The 9,534-nt window shown below is 47.3% G+C and overlaps 2 protein-coding genes across 3 annotated transcripts in view; both read left to right on the forward strand.

Annotated features, from left to right (window-relative positions):
* The window catches only part of LOC143137467 (protein NLRC3-like), a 103,262-nt gene that overhangs the window by 60,812 nt on the left and 32,916 nt on the right, over positions 1 to 9,534 (forward strand). The window lies entirely within an intron of this gene.
* LOC143137472 (modulator of macroautophagy TMEM150B-like) overlaps positions 5,405 to 9,534 on the forward strand; it is a 10,821-nt gene continuing 6,691 nt past the window's right edge. Inside the window, exons 1-3 of one of the 2 annotated variants that reach the window (XM_076297682.1) lie at positions 5,405 to 5,452; positions 5,886 to 5,942; positions 9,528 to 9,534. The exon at positions 9,528 to 9,534 is cut by the window's right edge and continues 77 nt beyond it. The gene's annotated coding sequence lies outside the window, so the exon portion shown is untranslated. The remainder of the gene's footprint in view (positions 5,453 to 5,885; positions 5,943 to 9,527) is intronic. The other variant, XM_076297683.1, reaches the window with a different exon arrangement.

Raw genomic sequence — 9,534 nt, forward strand, 5'->3', positions numbered from 1 at the left:
TCATAGGCCGCACGCTCGAATGGGCCTACGATGTCAATTGCCACGTGCTGAAAAGGGCCCCCGGGAAGGTCAACAGGCTGTAATGGGGCTGGAGAAGCTCTGGCTGTTTTGTCACGACTGGCAGATTGAGCAGGACAGCAGGACTTGATGGACAAGATCGTCCATTGATGTCGTATTGGTAGCACATCAGCTTAGCAGACCATCTTGCGATCCTCATGCCGGCTCTGTTCATGCCTTTGGTGTTGAGGAGAGTGGTCAGTGCTTGGTGATCAGTTCGTAGTGTGAATCTGTGTCCCCACACGTAGGTGCGCCATCTTTCCACAGCCCACACGCAGGCGAGGGCTTCCTTTTCTGTAGTGGAGTACTTCCTCTCGGCTGCAGACAGCGTGCGTGAAGCGAAGGCAACTATGCGTTCTTGGTTGCCAGGGTGCAGCTGAGTCAGTACGGCCCCTAGGCCATAATCAGAGGCATCTGTTGTGACGAAGGTAGGTAGCTTCGGGTCAAAGACAGCCAGAACAGGGCTCTCTAACAGCATCGCTTTCAGCTTGGTGAAACTTTTCTCTGCGTCACTGTCCCACTGTAGCTCAGACTGTGGACTTGATCTGAGCAGCTGACGCAGTGGTTCGACCAGTGTTGCATAATTTGGCAGGAATTTGCTGAACCATGATGTTAACCCCAGGAAGGAACGCAGGGCAGGCATGTCTTTTGGGGCAGGTGCATCGGCAATGGCAGTAAGATGCTCGGGACTTGGGCGTAGCCCTTCTTTGGAGATGACGTGTCCCAAAAAGGGAATGCTTGTCTGTCCAAATGAGCTTTTCTCAAAGTTAATCTGAAGGTTTGCATCTTTCAGGCGCTGCAGGACTGCTTGCAAGTGCTCATCATGTTGCTCTTTGGACTCTCCACTGACTATTATGTCATCTAAATAGTTCTGTACTCCAGGCAGGCCTTTTAGAATTGTTTGCATCATTTTCTGGAATGCAGATGAAGCAGACGCAAGTCCGAATGGAACTCGTGTGAATCGGTAGAGTCCATCGTGTGTAACGAAGGCAGTGAGGTTGCGACTCTCAGTGTGCAGTGGTAACTGGTGATAAGCTGAGCTCAAGTCAATCTGACTGTAGTGTGTGGTGCCTGCTATTGACGAGAACAAATCCTCCATATGAGGAAGTGGGTAACAGTCCATGATGACACTTTTGTTGGGCTCACGGAGGTCAACACAGAGCCGTATTCCACCTGAGCACTTTCGTGCAACAACAAGAGGACTCACCCATTCAGATGCATCCACACGCTCAATGATGCCGGCCTGAAATAAGCGATTCAGCTCCTCCGACACCTCCTCTCGTATGCTCAGCGGCAACCGTCTCAGCTTCTGGCGAACTGGCTGCACCGTGCTGTTCACCTGGACCTTGTGAACGAAACCTTTCACACAACCGAGCTGCTGGGGTGAAGTAGAATCAATGTTATTCACAGTGACATTTTGAGCAAGTAGCCTAGCAGCGTTCACCTTGCCTCCCATGATGTTCACATTCACCTTTAATCAGGTCAAGCCCCATCAGTGGCGATCCAGCTTTCACGATGTAGAAGTGAGTGGAGACTCTTTTGTCATCTGCAATGTAAACTGTAGCAGGTAAGCATCCAAGTACAGGCAATTCACCTTTTGCATAAGTAACTAATCTGATTTTTGGTTCACAGAGTGAGCAATCTGCAAAGTAACTTTTGTACATGGACTCAGGCAGGATAGACACAGAAGCGCCAGTGTCAACAATGAGCTGCAGGGAGTGAGAGTTTCCTTGTGGTGCTTCGACCTTCACAGTACAGGTAAGCTTTTCTTCAGCCGCAGCCGCGGGCTTCGTTTCATCCACGCAAAGCACCTCCACCTCAGGCACCGTAACTTCCCTCACCTTACTCACTGACGATTTGCATACTTTTGCAAAGTGTCCCTTTTTCCCGCATTTGTTGCATTTCACAGAGGCAGCTGGACAGTTCTTGTCATTCGCTAAGTGTTTGTTGGACCCGCATCTGTAACACTTGCGATCGGAACTCGCCTGTGAATGGCGGTCTGTAGCTGAGGGCTTAGCTGGACGCGCTCCCCTTTTCCCGCGGAACTGAGCACTCGTAGCCCTGATAGCTTGCACTGATGCCGTTGGCGGGTTTTTAGCTGAAGACAGTAGCGTCGAATTTTTAACTGCTTCTTCAATTTGAGATTCAAGTGTTTGTGCCTTCTCTAAATTTAAATCTTCCTCCATCAGTAATTTATCCTTCACGGCACTCAGGTGAGCACCAGAGATAAGCTGATCACGAATCATTTCCCCCTCCATTGCGCCGAATTGGCATTGTGAAGCTAGCGATCTCAAAGCTGCTACATACTGGGAAGCGGTTTCATCAGCTCGTTGCAAACGCTGTCTGAACTTGTGCCTCCATGCTATCACATTCATTTTAGGTATGAATTGCTTTTCTAAAGCAGCCATGGCCTCATCAAATGTCGTACCTTGATCTGGTAAGTCGTAGAAAATGCGTTGTCCCTCCGGACCCAGGCACTGTAGCAGTACTGCACGCTTTCGTACGTCTGGCCATGTGTTTCCCGTAGCATGTATGGCTAGCATATAATTATCGAACATTTTCCTCCATGTAGCAATCGGAATCGGTGGCTCACCCACTTGTGGAAGAAAAACTGGTGGACTCGGTACCAATGCGCTCATCCTCGTCGCCAATTTGTGGTGTTGCTCACAGGAGGAAAGGTAGAAACTTTAAATGATGAGACGGTTGAGATGAGATGAGATCGTTCAACTTTTTACTGGAACCTCTCAAGGGCACACTGGACCAGGTATCATAGTGCAGCATCAATATATACCATGTACCGGTTACATCACTACAGTGCCACCTGCTGGTGATGGAGTACACGCACTCAAGCATGATAAAGTAATACTGTAAACACAACAACACTCATGTCAAGGGAGCTCAGGAAAGGAGAAGATGTGAGCACTCTTAATGAAAATGACCTGTGCAATGCTGAGGACATGGTCAAAGTGATGACACCTGTTAAAGTTATAACAACAGTCATGTGTGAGGATGATCATGATTTCCATGATAGCCCCCCTCAGAGTAAAACTTAAGAAGCACTTCCAGGCAACTACTGAGGACACAGGACTCATTAGGGAAATGAAGAAGGTGTTCCTGGATGATTTAAAAAAAAAAGGTACCAACAAGTTGAGGATCTGTTGTGCATTGCATCCGCTTTGGAACCACGCTTCAAAAGCCTGTCCTTCCTGAGTGACCATGACACTGAGAGGATCTTCATTTTGCAGATGAAGCAACAGCCCTGCATAATAAAGTAAGTCCCTCCTCAACTCCTCCTGTACTCCTATGCAAAATACTGATTATTATTGTTAAAGCTTATATTTAGTTGAATGCATTGTTTTGTCTGTCTCTCTTATTATATTGCTGTATATTGCTATGATTAACTGGTGTCAGTCAGTGCATTGCATTGAGATCAGGCTGCTGCATTGAACTAGCCAACTAGTTCATTCAAATTTTGAGTATCAGTTACAAACGTCTACCTGGTTGGTGGTTACTAATCATACCTGTTATTTTGTAATATTCTTACTAGAAAGCAGAAGAGACAGACAAGAAGACCCTGCTCATGGAGATGCAGATAACAGCCCAGTCGAGGTCCAGGAAGAACCAAGAGGTGCATTCTCTTATAGGCTACTACATGTTGTGCATAATTTACATTTAAAGCAATATCTAATGCTATGGTAAATGTTTTCAAGGGTCATCATGACAAAACCAAGTCAATGGCCTAATATTGTTTTAATTGTTTTTGTTTTTCATGTCAATTGTTTTTCATGTCAGATGGCCATCTTCCTTGTAAAAAGAAGATGAGTACAGTACTGGACCAGCTGTTTGGAGAAGTAAGAACAATAGCAAGAAGCTCCAGAGAGGGCAAATGAGGAAATCCTGAGGTACAGAGAGAGAAACCTTTTGCCCCTGAATGGCAATCCACTGGAGTGGTGGAGAGCACAGGTGGACTTACCATTGCTGTCAGCTATCACTAAAAGATACCTCTGCATACCAGCCACAAGTGGGGCAGAGTGTTTAGTACAGCAGGAGATATTATATCCTCACAACGCAGTGTACTTCTGCGTGAGCATGCGGATCAATTGATTTTTCTAAAGAAGAATCTTAAAAAACTCAATCAAAAATGAATTTCGTCTTTGGAGGGGTTAGGAGGCTGATTAATGGTTCTATGTATATATGGCAGCTGTGGGTGTTGAACACAATTTTCAGTTAAGTGTAGTTCAGTAGTTCAGTTATGTTACCTTATTTATCTTGGATTTTAAGATAACTTGGACACTTAATTGGCAGAGGCACATTTTATGTGACTTTTATGATATGAATAAATGGTGTCTTTCTGTCTTACACATTTTATTTTTTTATCATCCTACCTCAACAGGACACCTAACACTAGCCACACTTTTTTACACAGAGCTCTGTGTGTCTACTAATACATTTTTTGCATCTCCTTACTGTTTATTTGGCTGCAATTTGTGCCATTATGTAATACTCAGATTTCAATACCTGGAATATACCTCAGTTTATGTTAAAAGTGTTACTGATACTGAAGTTACTGCATTCGGATTGTAACAGTTATCCAGTGGCTAGATGGCAATTGTGTGTGTTAAAGGAACACGCCACCCAATGTCAGTAGTAATATATGTTCTTACCTTAACTTTCACGAGTTGAGTCATACCTCTCCCGTGTCAGTACACCTTCAGTGAGAACCTACAATGTAAATAGTCATGAAAATAAAGAAGACACATTGAAATGAAAAGGTTTGCCCAAACTTTTGGTCTGTACTGTATGTTTTATAAACTTCCTTAACGCCTAAAGAGTTGTGCTAGTTGTGCCAGAGGCCTGGGCTTTTAGCTCGGTTGTTAGCACACTCGACTCCTGAATCCCGAAGGTGTTGCTGTTTGTGGGGCGAGTGCAGGGCTGAGCGTGCAGATCAACACAAGGCTTTGGTGCCGTGACCCGGATCAGGAGTGAGATTTAGACACGAACACGCAAGTTGTGTTTAAAAGGGGAAGTGGGGGCTACATGTGTGCCATACAGTAGCAGGAATGGCGTCATCACAACACACATCTTTGGGCCGTTTACTCAATTAAACAGGAAGTGGAGGCTACATGTGACAGAGCTGCCAACTCCCACGTACTGGCCGTGAGACTCCCTCATTTTATTGGCTTCACACACACACACACACACACACACACACACACACACACACACTGTCATTGTAGAATCCTCCTGTATCTTACAACACAGATGGAATGCAGACGGCCCGGTTCTAATGAGGAACAAGAACACGGAACAGTTCAACTGCAACCTCTCAGATGCGTGCATTAGTAGCAATGACAGCAGAGAGGAGTAGCCTACCTGTACCTTCTGCACTTAAAGGGTAGGCTATTGTGATCTCTTATATTAGCTCTTCATTTCTTACACTTTAAATGGTAGCTGCTGATCAGACACAAACTATTTTGAGGAACTTCAGCCTTCTGCGTACTCCTTTACACAATAATGATTTATATGGCATGACGGTTATTTGTGTAACTTCCCCGTTCTGTCAAAACAAACAACCAAGTGGGAAGGTGAGGTGATTTTGTCAGCTGAGCTCTGCTGTGGTTGGGCATTTCATTGTGTGTTTGACTGTTTCTGTGGTCAGTTTCCCAACACTCACACACATCTCTGGATTTCCCATGTGTGTGTGTCCAGTGCGGGGTATTTCAGGCAGACTCATTTCACCCTCCGTCAGTTGAGCTCAATGAGCCTACGTTCCTCTTTCTTCTTCTCTTATTTCCTTAGTGTTGTTTATGTTTTTGTTTACACTCCAGTAGGCTTGGAACCAGAGTAACATACAAAAACAGGGCTGGGTGATTCAAACAGTTAAGGTAAGCCTGTTGTTTTGACAGCATATATTTAACAATGTTTTATCATCTTGCAGCTTAAAGGAAACACACTGCACTGGGGGTGGTTTTGTAAACACAAGGGGCAAATCTCGCCTGGGTCTATTTCACTGGGGGTTGTTTTGTAAACACAAGGGCAAATCTCTCCTGGGTCTATTTCACTGGTGGTTGTTTAGTAAACACAAGGGCAAATCTCTCCTGGGTCTATTTCACTGGGGGTGGTTTTGTAAACACAAGGGCAAATCTCTCCTGGGTCTATTTCACTGGGGGTTGTTTTGTAAACACAAGGGCAAATCTCTCCTGGGTCTATTTTACTGGGGGTGGTTTTGTAAACACAAGGGCAAATCTCTCTTGGGTCTTGGTAATAAGACAATAGGACACTGCTGAGTTATTGTCAGAGTTCCTCTCTGAAATTTCATGGACTGGTTTCCACAGATCAGTCTTGTTTTATATTTCCTGCCTGTCTGCATTTCTGTTGCCCTGATAAAGCTCATTTGAGAGTCACATTTTAAAGAGTCACTGAGATGCTATCATACTACATCATACTGAATGATTCGGCTCTGATTCAGCCCTGATGTGGCCCAGAAACATCCCCGGTGGCCCAGATTGGGATCTGAGTCAGTGAGGTGTTATCTTAGATTAAAAACTCAGAACTGAGTCTTTGAGTATGATCTACAGTGGCCCAGATACACTGACACATAGTCCCATAGAGATATCATAGATCATACTCGATCTCCCAGCACTAGAGTGCAGAGGGACCAGGAGAAGCATCTGAAGTAATGCTGTCAAGTGCCGCTATTAAAGGTGTACTATGCAAGTGCGCTATTAAAGGTATACTATGCAAGTGCGCTATTAAAGGTGTCCTATGCAAGTGCTGCTATTAAAGGTATACTATGCAAGTGCGCTATTAAAGGTGTCCTATGCAAGTGCTGCTATTAAAGGTATCCTATGCAAGTATGCTATGCAAGTATGCTATTAAAGGTATCCTATGCAAGTGCTGCTATTAAAGGTATCCTATGCAAGTGTGCTATTAAAGGTATCCTATGCAAGTGCTGCTATTAAAGGTGTCCTATGCAAGTTGTTTACCATAATATAGCAGGAGCCCAGTAGCACACAAAAAGTAAACTGCATTGGATCCTTTAACACAAGATTCACACACACAGGTAACATCACATAACAACAGTTAGGGGCAGCCGTGGTCTACTGGTTAGGGCTTCAGGCTTGTAACTGAAGGGTTGCCGGTTCCAGTAGGAAAAATGTGGTTGAGGAAGTGGTTGAGCACTGCTCTCTGTCAGGGTAGGCGGATAGGACCCAAGCGCAAGACTCCTCCAGGCCGAATTACAGACAAAACCACTTTATTATGAACTACAAACTTTACAAACTACTTACATACATACGGGGCTTCGACAAGACAAACAGAGAGACAAGCCGACCGGGAACAGAGAAACAAGAGGGTAAAAATACACATACCAATTAACAGAAAGACCGAGGACTGGACAAAACCAACAAGACAACAACAAGGAACAGGTGAGGCAGAACTGGAGGGAAAACAAACGAGACAGGAAACATGACCAAATAAGGAGATGGGGCGGAGACAAGACAGGTGACAGGCAGGTAGAGACAAAACACATGGGAAACAGGAAAAAACAAACACAGGACAATACACAAAATGGCCACCAGGGTGGCACAAACTCAGAGGTCAGGGCCAGATCCTGACAGTACCCCCCCCTCAACGGACGCCTCCTGGCGTCCCCTGAAAAGTCCAACCAGGGTGGGCGGAGGGGGCCTGGACGGAGGGACTGGTCCCGGGGGGCAGACTTGACTCAGACGGGGCAGACTTGGACGGGGCAGACTCGGAGGGCTTGGGCAGGGAACAAGCAGACGGGACAGACTCAGGCAGGACAGACACAGACTCAGACTCAGGCAGGACAGACTCAGACTCAGGCAGGACAGACTCAGGCAGGACAGACTCAGGGAACAGAGACGGGAACAGTGACGGGAACAGTGACGGGAACAGTGACGGGAACAGTGACGGGAACAGTGACGGGAACAGAGACGGGAACAGAGACGGGCACGGTGACGGTGACTGGCACAAAGACGGAGACAGGGACAGACCACTTGGGAGAGACAGGAACAGAGAAGGGCTCGGGCAGAGGCGGGGCCGGAGAGTCAGAGGGAGGCGGATCCGGCTCCGGCAGAAGCGGGGCTGGACAGACAGGCAGAGGCTGGGTTGCCGGCATGGCGTCGGGCGACTGGGCTGCGGGCGTGGCGTCGGGCGACTCGGCTGCCAGCGTGACGTCGGGCGACTCGGCTGCGGGCGCAGGAGCGGACTCGGCTGCGGGCGCAGGAGCAGGCGCCTCTGGGCTGGGCGCAGGAGCAGGCGCCTCTGGGCTGGGCGCAGGAGGCATGGTGTTGGATGACCGGGTTGGCCGACGCTTTGCACGTCTCCTCCTGGAGGTAGCCTGAGGGACCTGGATGAGTTCAGGGGGGAATTGGAACTCGTCAGGCTGAGGTTCTGGACCTGAAGCAGCTGGCTGCAGGCGCAGGACGCCCACCCTAAGCCCCTGGCAATGAGCTGGAGGGGCAGGGTCAGGCGGGAGACTAGCAGCCTCAAAAACTGGATTGCCGGAGGGAACAAGGAGGGATTGAAGGCTCTTACCCAGACCTGACAGCTGGTCGGCCAGGGTAGCCATTCCTGGAACCTCTTTCAGCCAGGGTCTTGAGGAAATAGTCCTCTGCATCAATGTAACGATAGCATGCCGGCGCCCCAAGTCAGTGGACTTCACTAGCTCAGCGTTGAGCCTGCTGAGGGTGTAATCCACCTGACTTAGCTCCTCCATAGGGAAGTCTGCTGGGTCCATACTTGGTCGGCTCGTACTGTCAGGGTAGGCGGATAGGACCCAAGCGCAAGACTCCTCCAGGCCAAATTACAGACAAAAAAACACTTTATTATGAACTACAAACTACTTACATACATACGGGGCTTCGACAAGACAAACAGAGAGACGAGCCGACCGGGAACAGAGAAACAAGAGGGTAAAAATACACATACCAATTAACAGAAAGACCGAGGACTGGACAAAACCAACAAGACAACAACAAGGAACAGGTGAGGCAGAACTGGAGGGAAAACAAACGAGACAGGAAGCATGACCAAATAAGGAGATGGGGCGGAGACAAGACAGGTGACAGGCAGGTAGAGACAAAACACATGGGAAACAGGAAAAAACAAACACAGGACAATACACAAAATGGCCACCAGGGTGGCAACTAACTCAGAGGTCAGGGCCAGATCCTGACACTCTCCCATGCCATTGTCATTTCTCCAAGTTGTTTAGTTAGCTTGTTGGGTGACGGTCCAGAGTGAAACCTGTAAACCACCTGAATAATCCTGCTTTGTGACGCCCCCTGCCCTTAATTAAGCTCAACTGCAAAGCCCTTTGGGACAGCTCCTGTTGTTTTTAAATGAGCTTTATAGATGTGATCTTGAATTTCCCCTTGGGGATCTATAAAGTATCTATCTATCTGATTTGACTGGACTTGCCTGATTGGTCCCTGTTGACCCCACAGGGAATCT

Source organism: Alosa pseudoharengus, unplaced genomic scaffold (genome assembly GCF_046254945.1).
Source record: "Alosa pseudoharengus isolate Yale_2024_CS ecotype anadromous, Long Island Sound unplaced genomic scaffold, YU_APseudo_1.1 YU_APseudo_1.1_scf_21, whole genome shotgun sequence".
Taxonomy (NCBI): domain Eukaryota; kingdom Metazoa; phylum Chordata; class Actinopteri; order Clupeiformes; family Clupeidae; genus Alosa; species Alosa pseudoharengus.